Here is a 17,171-nt window from a genome sequence, read left to right as displayed (position 1 = left end):
CCAGCAGCAGTCAGTGACGCAGCACATCCAGTAGATGGTTTCCAGGCTGCAGTCAGACTGATCTCAGAGCTGTGACCAGGATGAACCCGATCAGTTGTTTCCTGTTGAGCTGAGAGAGCAAACAGATCTGAGATCAGATCTGCTGCTGCCACAGTTTGATGGATGAGGACCACTGTCTCTAGACATGTTGGACGGCTGGAGTCCAGCTGGACTTCCTGGAGACATGGACACAGCAACAACACTCATCTTCACACCAACACAAACGCAGGAACACAGCAAGCTGCTGCTCCTCTGATTGGCTGATTGCTGTCTCTGTGTCCAATCAGGAAGCCTGAACCATTCTCCTCCCACTGAGAAGCTGCAGCTTTAAGAGAGTTTGTAGAAATCTGCTGTCAGAGTTTGTTGGTTCTGATCAGGAGGAAACCAGAACCACAGCTCCATGAAGCCAGCAACTTGGTTCTGAAGGAGAACCGGGCCACACACACACACACATGCCTGTGTGTGGGCGTGTGTGTGTGTGTGTGTGTGTGTACATATATACACATACATACTTTTAAGTACAATTCAACAACCTGGATGTCCATGTGACAATATTTTATTAACATTTATTTAAAAAAAAACAAACTACTGTATTGTTTTTACCTCTAAAATATATATTTCTCAAATATCAATTGTTACAGCTAATCGTGGATCCATTTAAGTAAATTTAAAGCAAGTACACTCTGCGGTCGGAGTCCCGTTCGGAAGTGCGGTCGGAAATGCCCCGAACGGGACTCCGACCGCGGCTCCGACCGCAGAGTGTACCTGCTTTAAATTTACTTAAATGGATCCACCATTAGCTGTAACAATTGATATTTGAGAAATATATATTTTAGAGGTAAAAACAATACAGTAGGGTTTTTTTATTTGAAATAAAGGTCGGAGCCGTGGTCTGAGATGCGGGGAGCCGCGTTCGGAAATTCGGATCAACTGACAAAACAGTTGGATTTTTATTTTGCAGATTTTGGTTCAGCTGCTAAATAAAAGCTGGAGAGTTTATATTTTGGAAACCAGTGTAGAGTCTGAAAACATGTTATATATTTAAAACGCAATAATACATCCAGGCTGAAGCCTTTGTGCTATGAGTGACCTACACATTCAACAGACTCAGGCTGCCATATACAGATAAACACCACAGCTGGGAGGCCCAACATATACAAACAGTGGTGCCAAAGCACGTTGACACGTGGCAAGAGGAAGATGAAATCGAACCTACGCCCTTCCTATTACAAGACAACAACGCTACTCTCAGAATCTTGACTTTTGGATCCCACAGAGGAATGTTATTGACAACCTCAAAATATACTTCAGTTTTTCTGATTCAGCTCAATTCTTCCTCTAAAACCAGGTTCTGAGTCTCTGATGTCAGCAATTATAAATCACTGCAATTAGTAAACATGATTTGATTTTAAAATAATTGGACATAATTTATTCTCCTTGTTAATTTATCATTTCTCTTTCATACATTTTATTCATTGTTAGCTTTCAGTGCCTGCGATGGACTGGTGACCTGTCCAGGGTGAACCCCGCCTCTCGTCTGGTGACAGCTGGAGCTGGGCCCCACCGGCCCCCCTCACCACCCTGCAGGGATCAACGTGTTCAGATCATGGATGGAAAGATTTTATGGTAGATTGTCTCCCTTAAGACCTCACTGAAAACAGCTTCATAGTTGATGCCTCAACATCAACTGATTCTATGATATTGCTGACTATTTTTTCTACTTCTAACATAAACAGGTAAAGAAGTAACCTAGAAATGTTTCCCCACCCCAGGCATCCGGTCCCAATCATCATCGGTTCCGATGATGTCACATGCATAGCGAGTCCGCTACGTCTTAAAATTGTAAGTCAGACTTTTTTCTTTGCCATTTGTCTGTACTCTTTAAAATACAAGTGTTCTTTTTTTGTAGGTTTCTGTAAAGTGCAGTGAATGGGAATGTTCTGCCGTTGATCCTCACTGTTCTTAGGAAGGAGAAATGTCAGTATGTTTGCAATAATACTGGAATACTGTGATATTAAATTAAAACAATACTCTGTCCTTGGTTAAATATTTTTCACATTTCCTCTAAAGTGTACCTATTGTTTCATTGTACTAATTTTCATAAGCATGTTGTCTGCAAATTTTGAATGCATTGACAATTTGTACAATTCTGTACAAGTACATATTGGCAATGTACTCTTGAAAAATGTAAATGTATTTAAAATAAAATGTGATTTGTTATGCATGCCTGCATCCAACTCTATGACCATTCGTGACGCCAACATTCACCATCCGACCCGATGGAACTGGAGAGGTTCTGAAGGAGGAGTGGCAGAGGATCCCCAAATCCAGCTGTGAAAAACCAGTTGCATCATTTCCAAGAAGACTCATGGCTGTACAAGCTAAAAAGGGGTTTCTACTGAGCAAAAGGTCTGAATACTTATGACCATGTGATGTTTCAGTTTTTCTTTTTTTTTTATAAATTTACAAAGCTTTCTACAATTCTGTATGTTTTCTGTCAAGAGGGGATGCTGAGCAGAGGTGGGGACTCGAGTCACATGACTTGGACTCGAGTCAGACTCGAGTCGTTAAAATCACGACTTGAGACTTGACTTGAAAAAAATGCTCAAAGACTCGGACTTGACTTTGACTTTCATGCCATTGACTTGGGACTTGACTCGACTTGAAGCTGTTTACTTGAAAAGACTTGATATTTTTTACTCAAAGTCTTAAAATTTAAAACACATTATTTATAAAGTGGCGTCATTAATTAATTTCACTCACTCCATATGCGCAGACCGTCACTATGGTTTTCCTCTCTCCTTATGTATGTATGTATGTGTACGTAGCTGCAGCACAACCAATCAAATTAACAGGATTTGGACGTTTAAAAAAACGCGGCAAAGCTACAGAGCTCAGGGAACGAAATACGAAATAACCGCTGGAATATGCTTCCGCGAGTAATTTCTTTTGGCTATGTAGGTTATGAACTTTCGACTAAAAAACGAACTGCAACTTGTAAAACATGCAAGAGGAGAATATCGGATGGAGATGCCACGACGTCCAACTTTGTCCGGCATTTGAAGCTTCACAAAGATCGGTAGGTGGCACTTTTCTTTTGCTGTAAGATAGTTGACTTTAGCTAACTTCGTGTTAGCATGTGTACTCCGGGTTAAATTGGTGATGATTTACCATAAATCCGGTCCTTCAAATGCCTCCACAAATAATGTGCACCGTGTTAGCTCAGGAAGCCGGTGGATAGTGAGCGGGGCTCCGGAACAGAAAGCAGATTCTGGACCTGAACACAGGGAACAGAGTCTCTCTGTCCCATCATGATGATGAGCCGGGTCTAGTATCATCTAAGGATGGTTGGTGTATTTGAAGACATCTACGTTGGGAAATTATATTGACAATATATTGTTTACTGCAGTCAGTGCATTAAGTCAACTGTTTTTGACTTAATGCACTGACCGGCGTGACTGTCACATGTCGCACAGAACCCATTTCCAAGTAGTATAGCTTTGCTGGGAAAAAAAAAAAAGACCAAATACAGTGACTGTCCCAAATAAATTTTGTGTTTAGAATGTCTGTCCCATATTTACGGAGGACTGAAACTAACATACTTAGAAATAAAAGCAGAAAAATAAATGCACCAGACCTTCCTGAGTTTACTTGTGATAACTTCATTTATACTTATTTCATTTTTTGAAAACTATGATTGTTGTAGTGTTGATGTTTATTTATGAATAGAAGGAGTAAACTGAAGTCAAATGTAATTCATGAAAGGCTGTAATTTATTTCTGACATCTGTTTACTTCTGACAGATTTGAAGAATACCAGATGAATAAGAGGATCACAAATGAACCTCAAATACATATTTTAAAAAGAACAAATGGTCTAATATTTGAATATTATATATAATTGCAAATTATTAAAAATAAATAAATAAAAACGACTCGAAATGACTTGAAATTAAAGGTTCCTGACTTGAGACTTGACTCGACTTTTGCCTGTCTTTACTTGAGACTTGACTCGGACTTGAGGACAGAGACTTGAGACTTACTTGAGACTTGCAACACAGTGACTTGGTCACACCTCTGATGCTGAGTATACATTAATGAGAAATAATATGAACTTTTCTGAGATTAGCAAATGGCTGCAATGAAACAGAGTGAGAAATTTAAAGGGGTATGAATACGTTTCATTCATTAATTCACCAGGGACTTTGATTTTCCTCATTAAAACAAAATCAGAGTAAAGGAAAAACATGGATATTTGAAATGTCCGTGATTGTATTCAGTGACTCAAATATAAATACATAAAACAGCTTTCCTAGCAAGTTGGCAAACAGCTGTGGAAATTATTGCTGTGATTCAACCAACAATTTTCTGATTTTCTAATGAGCAAACATTTAAAACCAGAAAGACTCAGAAATGGAGCGATGGTCAGAAAGAGGTCAAGTTTTCCATATTAAAGAAAGTCCATAAAGTAACGCATTTGATCCACAATGTCTGATTCAATCTGGATTTCCTACTGATAAAAGCCCAGAGAAATCCTCTCTGATCAATAAATTATTGACTTCATATTGAAATATTTTCCATCCACCAATCAGGAACCCAGATATCTCAGCCGGGCCACAAACACTCAGAACCTACTGGTACCAGTTTGACTCCACTATGAAACTGGGAGCAAACTCAGCTTGTTGTCTGGGTTACAGATGAAAACTCAGAGAAAATCAGAGTTCCTGATTGAAACCAGGTGCTGCAGCTCTGCATCATAACCAGAACCAGAACCAGAACCAGGCCCAGTTCTGGTTCTGTCCAGCAGCTCAAAGAGAGAAAACCCAGTCAGGACTGGAAACCAGAAGAATGTGGAGTTAAAACTCACCTGATCAGATCTTTGCTTCTCCTTCTGTTCACACAAACCGAGTCGGAACGAACTGGACTCCGATTCTCCAGAACTTGAACCGGACCCACCTGTGGCTCCGCCCCCTCTCACAGCAGAGGTGTGTTGCTAATGAGAAGAATCCTGTCTGATCATCACTACCAGGAAATAAATGGAAAATAACAACCAGTTCACATTTCAGTTTATAGCTTATTTATGTTTAAACATTTCAAGATTTTTTTTCCATTACTATTTCATTAAATTAATAAAGATTTTCAAGTTGATCAGATTCAGTTTTATCTATAAAGACTTTTATAAAATAGCCAAAGCTGCACCAAGTTTCTGCTCAGCAACACAATAAACCACTAATAACAGTTTCTGCTTGTTCTAATCCTCAGCGCTCACGTAGCAGAGCTCACTTCCTCTGACTCCCCAGAGGATCCATCACTCTGCGTCTCTGAGGTCTGAGTCCGGGTCCAGAAAATTATCTTTACACCCGTCTGGCCCCCCGGCACTGCAGAACAGGACATTACCTGTCCAGATCGCTACAAAAACCTTTTACAAAAAAACAGAAATATAAAATACAGCGGACCTAATTCAAACCTCAGACTGAAGAACTTTTGGCCTCCAACTCGCTTAAACTTAAACATTTAAACTCTTTTAAATACCAGATCTCTCTGTGCTAAAGCTCTATTAATTAATGATTTCATCACTGAGCATAATATCAATGTTATGTTTCTGACAGAAACATGGTTGAATGACAATAACGAACCGATCGTACCTCCTAACTACAATTTCTTAAGTGAGAATAGAAAACATAAAAAAGGAGGAGGTGTGGCCTCAATATTTAAGAATATACCATACCATACCAACTTTATTTATGAAGCACTTTATACACCGACAGGACCAAAGTGCTATACACAATCATAAAATACAATGCGATTATAAAATAGAAAAGATTGAAACATAAAATACATATAAAACAAAGTGAAACCTCTCAGATTGTGCCAAAAGCCAAAGAAAAAAGATCCTAAAACCAGGAAGACAGAGCACATAACACCAGTTTTATAGTCCCTCCACTGGCTCCCTGTAGCTCAAAGAATAGACTTTAAAATACCGTTGTTAGTTTACAAATCACTGAACGGCTCAATACATTAAAGATCTGCTGTTGTCGTATCAACCTTCCAGACCTCTCAGGTCTTCCGGTTCTGGTCTGCTCTGCATCCCCAGAACCAGAACCAAACGAGGAGAAGCAGCTTTCAGCATCTATTCACCACAAATTTGGAACAAACTTCCAGAAAACTGTAAAACAGCTGAAACACTGACTTCCTTTAAATCTCCACTAAAAACCCACTTGTTTAGGATTGTAACGAGTAACTCAATTAAGACCTGAACATAACGTTTATTCATCCAGATCCCCTCAAATCATTTACAAATTACAACTTGCACATTTACATTCTACTCTCTGTACTCCAACACAATCAACAGCTTTTAAATACAGAAAATGATGACAAAAAAAATACATTTTCTGTCACTGCTATCCGTTCTAGTCTCAATAGAAATGAACAGCTGCACATTATTTCGCTGGCAAACATGTCAAAAACTATTCTTCACGCACCAACATCCCATAATATATCCCTCAGGCGGGTTTGGACGCAGCGGTCAGCTTCTTCCGGCGCAACATCCACTCCGAGGGCCTTCAGGACGTCCACCACCGCTGTGGCCCCGCAGGCCGACGCTCCGATCTGCTGGGTCTGCCTCTCCAGAGCCTCCTGGATGGACCACAGCATGGCGGCAGCCGCCTCTTCCTCCTCCTGGTCCTCCGGCTCTGCCTCCATCCGAGCGCTCCACCTGCGGAGAAACGACCGACTTGCTCTAATTTTAAATAAAATTAAGCGGCACTGTTAGTTATAAAGCGAAAACAGCGACACCTACTGTCGTTTCTGTAAAATATTTCAATCCGTTCGACTTTTGCTCCGTTTCACTTGATATTTTTCTCCACTTTTCGCCAGAATGACAACCACCAGCTGACTACAACAACAATGCTCAGTGAGCATGCGCACTGTACAAGGTAACGTGCTCGCTACTTCTATTCCAAGAGAGAAGAGAAACAGCGCGGCCGCTAGCGCACCCTAGTGGTGTGAGGTCACAACTGCATCCTTACAGAAACATTTTCTACATCCAGGAATACTGATTTTATATTTCATTCATTAATTTAATCCGAGTTATATTTGATCTAAGGGCAGCGTTATAGTTTTGTTCAATAACCCACACAGTAAAAGTGTAAACTTTGTCAATTTTTTTGGTAAATAATGAGATTTTTATGCACACTTACGCTAAAACATTACATAAAAGTCAATTAAAAGTGTAAACCCTGTATAAAAAGTGTCATTTCATGACAACATTTATAAAGAATCCTATGTCCTTTTTACGTGCACCCCTTCAAATAAAGTCTTACCAAATTTACTTCCTTGCAACCACATTGTTTTAAATAATATCACACCCTGGTTCACTTACACCTGCTTAGTTGTTTATGCTGTGGATTAATTTCACATTGTAAATAAAACATCAGCAAAACACTCACCTGATCCAGACGCTGCTCTTCTTTTTTGGCGGTTGGCAAGCAACTTATTGATGTGCATTACCGCCATGAACTGGAATGGAGTGTGGATCGGGATGCTACATATATATTACTCCCAAGCCCCCCCAAAAAAGAAAAAGAAAAGAAACCTTATATCCTATCAATTTCGCTTTCTTAAGATAATTGATTAAATAACAAAAATATACAGACTCTGCTCTGCTGCTGCACGGAGTCTGAACCGGTTCTGATCCAAACCTGACTAGAGCTGACACACCTGAGGCTCCGCCCCCTGACAATAAACACCTTTATTTTCCTTTGTATGAGTTGAGCTGTAAAACTTTAGGTCACATTTGAACTTTTTCGGGTTTTTCTCAGTTTTCTGCTCATTTCCAACCAACATTTTATTGCAGGAAATCATTTCAGGAAGGAACCAGAAGATTCAGGAGTCTGGGAGATGTGACTGTAACCGACCTGAACACTGAGGCCCCAGAGCGCCCCCTGCAGGATCTGCTGCACCATTAACCAGACAGAAATGGCAGTTTTATACAAGTTATTATTCTAATTCAATAGCTGATTTAATTAAACGAGTTTTGATTGAAAAGATTCTCATCTGTTTTATTAAAAAAAACATCTTCAGTCTGAATACTGCAAAAAATAAACTGCTGGCTAAATTAGTAGCTTAAAGCTGAAATCAACTTGAGATGTTTCTGCTTTTACTAATTTAAGCTGTGAAACTAAATGTGAAAACTTATAATACAGCAAAAATGGCATGGAGGATTAACATGAAGGTTTAGTTATTATATGTGTACACAGTCAGCTGCATAAAAAATACACAAAGATTCTTTAAAAACTTTATTTGGTCGTTAAACATCCAGCAACCCACATTGCATTAGAAGAATTATGAAGATCAAACATGAACCAATCAGCACATTATCCCAAAACAAAAAGAACTGCTCTTCGGGGCCCCTGGTGGACGCGGTAGGTACCGCACGCTTCGCAAGTTTAAACCTTAAAGTTTGAACTCGGCATGGGAAGGGACGAGATTCTCACGGTACAACCTTGAATATCACATTTTTACAAAAACGAATCTTTAAGAATATCTCGGCAGGTAAGCGTTTCTCGGCAAAACACATGCCCAAGGCATAAAAAACTAAGCCTAAAGGCCAATAACACACAATTTCACTATGAAGTGATTTGTTTTCACAATATATACAGTATTTGATAATGTATGTAGAAATTATTTTATTGATGAAAAGAAAAAAAAAAAGAATTGCTCTTCGGCGCCCCTGGTGGCCACGGTAGGTACTGCATGCATCGCAAGGTTTAAGCCTTAAAGTTTAAACCTTGAATATCACATTTTTACAAAAATGAATCTTTAAGAATATCTCGGCAGGTAAGTGTTTCTCGGCACAACACATGCCCAAGGCATAAAAAACTAAGCCTAAAGGCCAATAACAGGCACCTTGGTGGAGCTGATTTTTATTCATTTTTTGTAACAATTCCTGTCATATCAAAAACACACAATTTCACTATGAAGTGATTTGTGCTCACAATATATACAGTATTTGATAATGTATGTAGAAATTATTTTATCGATAAGAAAAAAAAAAAAAAAATTGCTCTTCGGCGCCCCTGGTGGCCACGGTAGGTACTGCATGCGAAAGTTTAAACCTTAAAGTTTAAACCTTAAAGTTTAAACCTTAAAGTTTAAACCTTAAAGTTTAAACCTTAAAGTTTAAACCTAAAGTTAAACCTTAAGTTTAAACCTTAAAGTTTAAACCTTAAAGTTTAAACCTTAAAGTTTAAACCTTAAAGTTTAAACCTTAAAGTTTAAACCTTAAAGTTTAAACCTTAAAGTTTAAACCTTAAAGTTTAAACCTTAAAGTTTAAACCTTAAAGTTTAAACCTTAAAGTTTAAACCTTAAAGTTTAAACCTTAAAGTTTAAACCTTAAAGTTTAAACCTTAAAGTTTAAACCTTAAAGTTTAAACCTTAAAGTTTAAACCTTAAAGTTTAAACCTTAAAGTTTAAACCTTAAAGTTTAAACCTTAAAGTTTAAACCTTAAAGTTTAAACCTTAAAGTTTAAACCTTAAAGTTTAAACCTTAAAGTTTAAACCTTAAAGTTTAAACCTTAAAGTTTAAACCTTAAAGTTTAAACCTTAAAGTTTAAACCTTAAAGTTTAAACCTTAAAGTTTAAACCTTAAAGTTTAAACCTTAAAGTTTAAACCTTAAAGTTTAAACCTTAAAGTTTAAACCTTAAAGTTTAAACCTTAAAGTTTAAACCTTAAAGTTTAAACCTTAAAGTTTAAACCTTAAAGTTTAAACCTTAAAGTTTAAACCTTAAAGTTAAACCTTAAGTTTAAACCTTAAAGTTTAAACCTTAAAGTTTAAACCTTAAAGTTTAAACCTTAAAGTTTAACCTTAAAGTTTAAACCTTAAAGTTTAAACCTAAAGTTTAAACCTTAAAGTTAAACCTTAAAGTTTAAACCTTAAAGTTTAAACCTTAAAGTTTAAACCTTAAAGTTTAAACCTTAAAGTTAAACCTTAAGTTTAAACCTTAAAGTTTAACCTTAAAGTTTAAACCTTAAAGTTTAAACCTTAAAGTTTAAACCTTAAAGTTTAAACCTTAAAGTTTAAACCTTAAAGTTAAACCTTAAAGTTTAAACCTTAAAGTTTAAACCTTAAAGTTTAAACCTTAAAGTTTAAACCTTAAAGTTTAAACCTTAAAGTTTAAACCTTAAAGTTTAAACCTTAAAGTTTAAACCTCAAAGTTTAAACCTCAAAGTTTAAACCTCAAAGTTTAAACCTCAAAGTTTAAACCTCAAAGTTTAAACCTCAAAGTTTAAACCTCAAAGTTTAAACCTTAAAGTTTAAACCTTAAAGTTTAAACCTTAAAGTTTAAACCTTAAAGTTTAAACCTTAAAGTTTAAACCTTAAAGTTTAAACCTTAAAGTTTAAACCTTAAAGTTTAAACCTTAAAGTTTAAACCTTAAAGTTTAAACCTTAAGTTTAAACCTTAAAGTTTAAACCTTAAAGTTTAAACCTTAAGTTTGAAATCTCTTAAAGTTTAAACCTTAACAGTTTAAACCTTAAAGTTTAAACCTTGAAGTTTAAACCTAAAGTTTAAACCTAAAGTTAATAACCTTAGTTTAAACTGAAAGTTTAAACCTTAAAGTTTTAACACCTTTAAAGTTTTAAACCTTAAAGTTCAAACCTTAAAGTTTAAAAACTTAAGTTTAAACCTTAATAGTTTAAACCTAAAACCTTAAAGTTTAAACCTTAAAGTTTAACCTTAAAGTTTAAAACCTAAGTTTAAACCTAAAGTTTAAACCTTAAAGTTTAACCTTAAAGTTAAACCTTAAAGTTTAATACCTTAAAGTTTAAACCTTAAAGTTTAAACCTTAAAGTTTAAACCTAAAGTTTAGACCTTAAAGTTTAAACCTTAAAGTTTAAGTTTAAACCTTAAAGTTTAAAACCTTAAAGTTTAAACCTTAAAGTTTGTAAACCTAACAGTTTAAACCCTTAAAGTTTAATACCTTAAAGTTTAAACCTTACAGTTTTAAACCTTAAAGTTTTAAACCTTAAAGTTTAAACCTTAAAGTTTAAACCTTGGATAAGTTTAAACCTTAAAGTTTAAACCTTAAAGTTTAAACCTTAAAGTTTAAACCTTAAGTTTAAACCTTAAAGTTTAAACCTTAAAGTTTTAAACCTTAAAGTTTAAACCTTAAAGTTTAAACCTTAAAGTTTAAACCTTAAAGTTTAAACCTTAAAGTTTAAACCTTAAAGTTTAAACCTTAAAGTTTAAACCTTAAAGTTTAAAACCTTAAAGTTTTAAACCTTAAAGTTTAAACCTTAAAGTTTAAACCGTTACAGTTAACCTTAAAGTTTAAACCTTAAAGTTTAAACCTTAAAGTTATAAACCTTAAAGTTTAAACCTTAAAGTTTAAACCTTAAAGTTTTAAACCTTAAGTTTAAACCTTAAAGTTTAAAACCTTAAAGTTTAAAACCTTAAAGTTTAAACCTTAAAGTTTAAACCTTAAAGTTTAAACCTTAAAGTTTAAACCTTAAAGTTTAAACCTTAAAGTTTAAACCGTTAAAGTTTAAACCTTAAAGTTTAAACCTTAAAGTGTAAACCTTAAAGTTTTAAACATTAAAGTTTAAACCTTAAAGTTTAAACCTTAAAGTTTAAACCTTAAAGTTTAAACCTTAAAGTTTAAACCTTAAAGTTTAAACCTTAAAGTTTAAACCTAAAGTTTAAACCTTAAACTAAAGTTTAAACCTTAAAGTTTAAACCTTAAAGTTTAAACCTTAAGTTTAAACCTTAAAGTTTAAACCTTAAAGTTTAAAACCTTAAAGTTTAAACCTTAAAGTTTTAAACCTTAAAGTTTAAACCTTAAAGTTTAAAACCTTAAAGTTTAAACCTTAAAGTTTAAACCTTAAAGTTTAAACCTTAAAGTTTAAACCTAAAGTTTAAACCTTAAAGTTTAAACCTTAAAGTTTAAACCTTAAAGTTTAAACCTTAAAGTTTAAACCTTAAAGTTTAAACCTTAAAGTTTAAACCTTAAAGTTTAAACCTTAAAGTTTAACCTTAAAGTTTAAACCTTAAAGTTTAAACCTTAAAGTTTAAACCTAAAGTTTAAACCTTAAAGGTTAAACCTTAAAGTTTAAACCTTAAAGTTTAAACCTTAAAGTTTAAAAGTTAACCTGAAAGTTTAAACCTGAAAGTTTAAACCTGAAAGTTTAAACCTGAAAGTTTAAACCTGAAAGTTTAAACCTGAAAGTTTAAACCTGAAAGTTTAAACCTGAAAGTTTAAACCTGAAAGTTTAAACCTGAAAGTTTAAACCTGAAAGTTTAAACCTTAAAGTTTAAACCGTTAATTTAACCTTAAAGTTTAAAACCTTAAAGTTTAAACCTTAAAGTTTAAACCTTAAAGTTTAAACCTTAAAGTTTAAACCTTAAAGTTTTAACCTTAAAGTTTTAAACCTTAAAGTTTAAACCTTAAAGTTTAAACCTTAAACGTTACCTAAAGTTTAAACCTTAAAGTTTAAAAACCTTAAAGGTTAAACCTTAAAGTTTAAACCTTAAAGTTTAAACCTTAAGGTTTAAACCTTAAGTTTAAACTAAGTTTAAAACCTTAAAGTTTAAAACCTTAAGTTTAAACCTTAAAGTTTAAACCTTAAAGTTTAAACCGTAAAGTTTAAACCTTAAGTTTAAAAAACCTTAAAGTTTTAAACTTAAAAGGTTTAAACCTTAAAGTTTAACCTTAAAGTTTAACCTTAAAGTTTAAACCTTAAGTTTAAACCTTAAAGTTTAAACCTTAAAGTTTAAACCTTAAAGTTTAAAACTTAAAGTTTAAACCTTAAAGTTTAAACCTGAAAGTTTAAACCTGAAAGTTTAAACCTTAAAGTTTAAACCTGAAAGTTTAAACCTGAAAGTTTAAACCTGAAAGTTTAAACCTGAAAGTTTAAACCTTAAAGTTTTAAAGTTAACCTTAAAGTTTAAACCTTAAAGTTTAAACCTTAAAGTTTAAACCTAAAGTTTAAACCTTAAAGTTTTAAACCTTAAAGTGTAAACCTTAAAGTTTAAACCTTAAAGTTTAGTAAACCTTAAAGTTTAAACCTTAAAGTTTAAACCTTAAAGTTAAACCTTAAAGTTTATAAACCTTAAAGTTTAAACCTTAAGTTTAAACCTTAAAGTTTAAACCTTAAAGGTTTAAACCTTAAAGTTTAAACCTTAAAGTTTAAACCTTAAAGTTTAAACCTTAAGTTTAAACCTTAAAGTGTTAAACCTTAAAGTTTAACCTTAAAGTTTAAACCTTAAAGTTTAACCTTAAAGTTTAAACCTTAAGTTTAAACCTTAAAGTTTAACCTTAAAGTTTAAACCTTAAAAGTTTAAAACCTTAAAGTTTAAACCTTAAAGTTTAAACCTTAAAGTTTAAACCTTAAAGTTTAAACCTTAAAGTTTAAACCTTAAGTTTAAACTTAAAGTTTAAACCTTAAGTTTAAACCTTAAAGTTTAAACCTTAAAGTTTTAAACCTTAAAGTTTAAACCTTAAAGTTTAAACCTAAGTTAAACCTTAAAGTTTAAACCTTAAAGTTTAAACCTTAAAGTTTAACCTTAAAGTTTAAACCTTAAGTTTTAAACCTTAAAGTTTAAACCTTAAAGTTTAAACCTTAAAGTTTAAACCTTAAAGTTTAAACCTTAAAGTGTACTTAGTTTTGCACAGCAGTACTATTCCTTAAAAAATAGTAAAGTACATTATGTTTTCAGCATTGAAGGGTTTAAATGTGCACACTTGTTAAAACTACAAGATATTCACTTTAAGAAAGTTGTATGAACCTATACTCCAATTTTCTCACCACCATGAGCTCACATTTTAGAACTGTAACTTAAGGGGCCATGTACAAATATATGTGGAACAGTAACCTCCTATCACCTGGCATCCACATGAGGTCATTTTACTGCCACATGTTAGTTGTAGACTAGAAAACATTACAGGGGACAGCCAAAATGGGTGATTGCAGAACCCAAAGTTCCCATGGAGGCATCTGATCCAAACAGTATTCTGGTAAAAAAAAAAAAAAAAAAAGGTAGTGGCACAGGGGTTAGCATGCCACTACTTGCATAATTACCTAACCCTGCAAGAAGACACCTCACAAAGACGTCAAACTGAAATAAGTGACCATCTCACAACCCAGTATTGTCCATATATACAACTCCAAGATGGGTGTAATTGACCTTATGAGTTGCTACCACACAAGTGGCAAAAAATGGAAATTGAGGGTACTAATTAAGGATCTCGCTATAGCCAATAGCTGGCTGTTGTACTGCAAAGACCAATGTGTGACACACAAAGAAGAGCATCATGCTTTTCTGCATGGAAGCTGCCAAAATGGTCTTGGTTTAGCTTGTGAGGCTATAGAAGATTGGACTGCATTCAAGACTCCCGAGTCACCTTTCCCACGTGCTATCCGTTAACACTGCAAGGTTAACATGCAGCATGCTCTGCATTGATTGATTCTCTGCTGGTCTGTGTAGAGTACTGGGAGTCTGCTTGGTGGGGCACCGACTCACCTTTATCAAGCTAGCCAAAATGAACTGCGCACCAGCAGTTCTGCACCAGATTGGTATGGCTCCCCGTGTCATAACGCTAACCAGGAGGATGAGCATTAGCAGTCATACCAAGTCATCATCACCCAGCCATTGTCCCAAGGAAGAAGAACCTGGACCAGCTGCTGCCTTCCAGATCTCTAGACACTTGCTGGGGTTCAAACCATCATCCCTGAAACGAAACCAAAGAGCCATTCTAGTGCCATCATACACCGCAAGACCTCTAGAATGCTCCGTTGTAACTCCATGACCACATTAATAGGTAAGGGTACTTACCCAAAGCAGCCAGCAGGAGGTTTTTCTTTTTCGTGTTGAAGCTCGCAGCAGGCAACAGTTCAACAATAAACACCCTATTCTGACTCATGGTGCTGATTTTCTACAAGTTTCCAAATTCATTCTAAGTCATCTAGTTTGATAGAGGAGTTCATTTTGATGAAAACAGTATATGGTTTGTTAGGGGTTGCAGCAAAAACAGCTGAACTAGAAGCTAAAATATGAAGCCCCACCATGCAATGCATTCTGGGTTTTTTAAAGTCCATTTCTGATGTTCAGAACCGTGATAATACACATTTCTGGCACCTAGCAGGAGCTCAACAATGAAATCAGAAGCTGAGCTGTGATTTCTGTCTTCAAAACAGAGTTTGAAAAGACAAATAAAACAAAATAAAACTTGGTTAAAATATCAGACTTTTAAAACCAAATTCAAGCCCCTTCAGAGAAGCATTAAGATAAAACTCCATCATCCAACAGTTATCACTGAGATGACTTTTTAAAGCTGAGCTGAGTTCATTCCAATAACATGAGTTTATTGGAATGAACTCATGTTTATTCCAATAAACATGAAGGAACATGAGTTCATCTGTTCCTTTTTACTCCTTAAAAAGTAAAAGGAGAGAAAATCTGTTTAAACATTTACTTTTAAGGCCAATTCCTGGTGAGCCGAGCAGCATTGAGGCAAAGCTCCTTCATTCAACAGAAACTCAGACGAGTTTTTAAAGCTCAGCTGATTTATTTAAAAAATTGAGCTAAAAAACAAATCAAAATGTAGTGAAACCTGGTTGAGGTAAGAGGCCACTGAAGTTAGGGTTAAGTCCCAGCTCGATAAGACGTTCCTAGCCAGACTTTGACTAGGTCGAAAAATGAACGGGAGTCTATGGCAGCTACATGAAAGGAATGGGCTAGGACCACCAAACATGGCGGGGACCTGCAGAGGGTTGGAGGGAGAATACGAATCAAGTTTGGTCAAATGAGCACTTCTTTTTGTACTTCACCAATTTTCCATTCTGTGCACCACCCAGGTCCGTTTAACAGTTTCAGGACCTGACCAGCACCCCTCAGCATCATTTGCTTGAGAAATAATGAAATTTGGAACCTATTGGAACTTCTTCATCTTGCCTGAACTACCAGAGACTGTCAGGATCTGCGGCTTCAGCAGTTCCTCTGGTTTCCTTCTAGGTGGCGTTCGAGAGCTCGCTGCCGTATTCACACACCCTCTCCACAGGTGTGTTTCGGCACACCTGTGGATCATCAGCGGGAGCATATTAGGAGCGGGTTCCCGGCACTTCGTCGCCAAAGTGTTGTCGCCTTTGTGGTACATCTGGTCCTGAGATCTCTAGAAAGATATCCAGTCTGTTTCGCACGCTTACCTGTCCTGTACCTTTCTGTGATTCCTAGGCTCCCTGTTGTCTGGACACTCCATGCGAAGTACGGGATTTGCAGTTCCATCCGCTGAGCTCCCTGACGAGTTACGCCCACCTACCAGCTGTTCGATCACACCGGTCCGCTCCTGATCAGACGCTCCTGCATTACACACCAATTGTCTTTTGTAAATAAATCTTTAATCTGATCTCCTGAGAGAGTCTTTGCATGTGGGTTCGGAGAGTTCAAAACAACATGACAGAGACCAGATGAAGAACCAGACAGGTCCAACTGATGACTTTAGGAGCAACTGTCGTGGCCATTTATGCTAAGGTTTTGTAGTTTATAATTTCTACCAATTTTGTTTTGTTCTTTGGGTAGTTGGAATATATTTAAGTTAATTTAGAATCAAAATTTGTAATTAATTTTTATATTTGGAATTGTTTAATTTACGTTGTTAATTGTTAGACCCTCCCACCAAAACACACCGGGTGCTGGGTGGATTGTTTGGTGGATGTCTGGTGTGGACGGGAGGTTTGGTAGAATGATTTTTTTTTTTTTGAACACTTGTTTACACCTTCAAACATTAAATTGAGATTATTTTTCATTTCAACTAAGTTACAAGACCTTTATTTCTACTTTTGCAATAAATGAATCGAGTCAAAGTGCGTACAGATCCCAAACCGCCTGTTACCACCCACAGCCTTTATTGGAGTTTTTATTTTTTGCTTTTTTGGAACGAAAGGCTGCGACAAGCAACTTTATTTCAGATGTATGGTGCATCAGAACCAACTTCTCCTGGTACCAGGTAACAACTGAGCCGGGCCGGGTGGGATCACAGCTTTCATGGTTGCACAGAAAGAAGGAAAGAAAAGGAATATTTAATCGCTGAAGCAAAAAGAGCAACAGCTCTTTAAACCTTAAAGTTTAAACTAAGG

General features: G+C 35.4%; 1 long non-coding RNA gene across 1 annotated transcript; it reads left to right on the top strand.

Annotated features, from left to right (window-relative positions):
• Positions 1–16,016: 16,016 nt before the first annotated feature.
• On the top strand, positions 16,017–16,441 carry LOC116730288 (uncharacterized). Its single transcript, XR_004341296.1, has 2 exons — positions 16,017–16,186; positions 16,270–16,441. It is a non-coding gene; the product is annotated as an uncharacterized LOC116730288 (long non-coding RNA).
• The last annotated feature ends 730 nt before the right edge of the window (positions 16,442–17,171 follow it).

The sequence above is a fragment of the Xiphophorus hellerii genome, chromosome 2 (genome assembly GCF_003331165.1).
Source record: "Xiphophorus hellerii strain 12219 chromosome 2, Xiphophorus_hellerii-4.1, whole genome shotgun sequence".
Lineage (NCBI taxonomy): Eukaryota > Metazoa > Chordata > Actinopteri > Cyprinodontiformes > Poeciliidae > Xiphophorus > Xiphophorus hellerii.
Note: the sequence above shows the minus strand (reverse complement) of the source record. Positions and strands in the feature narration are given on the sequence as shown.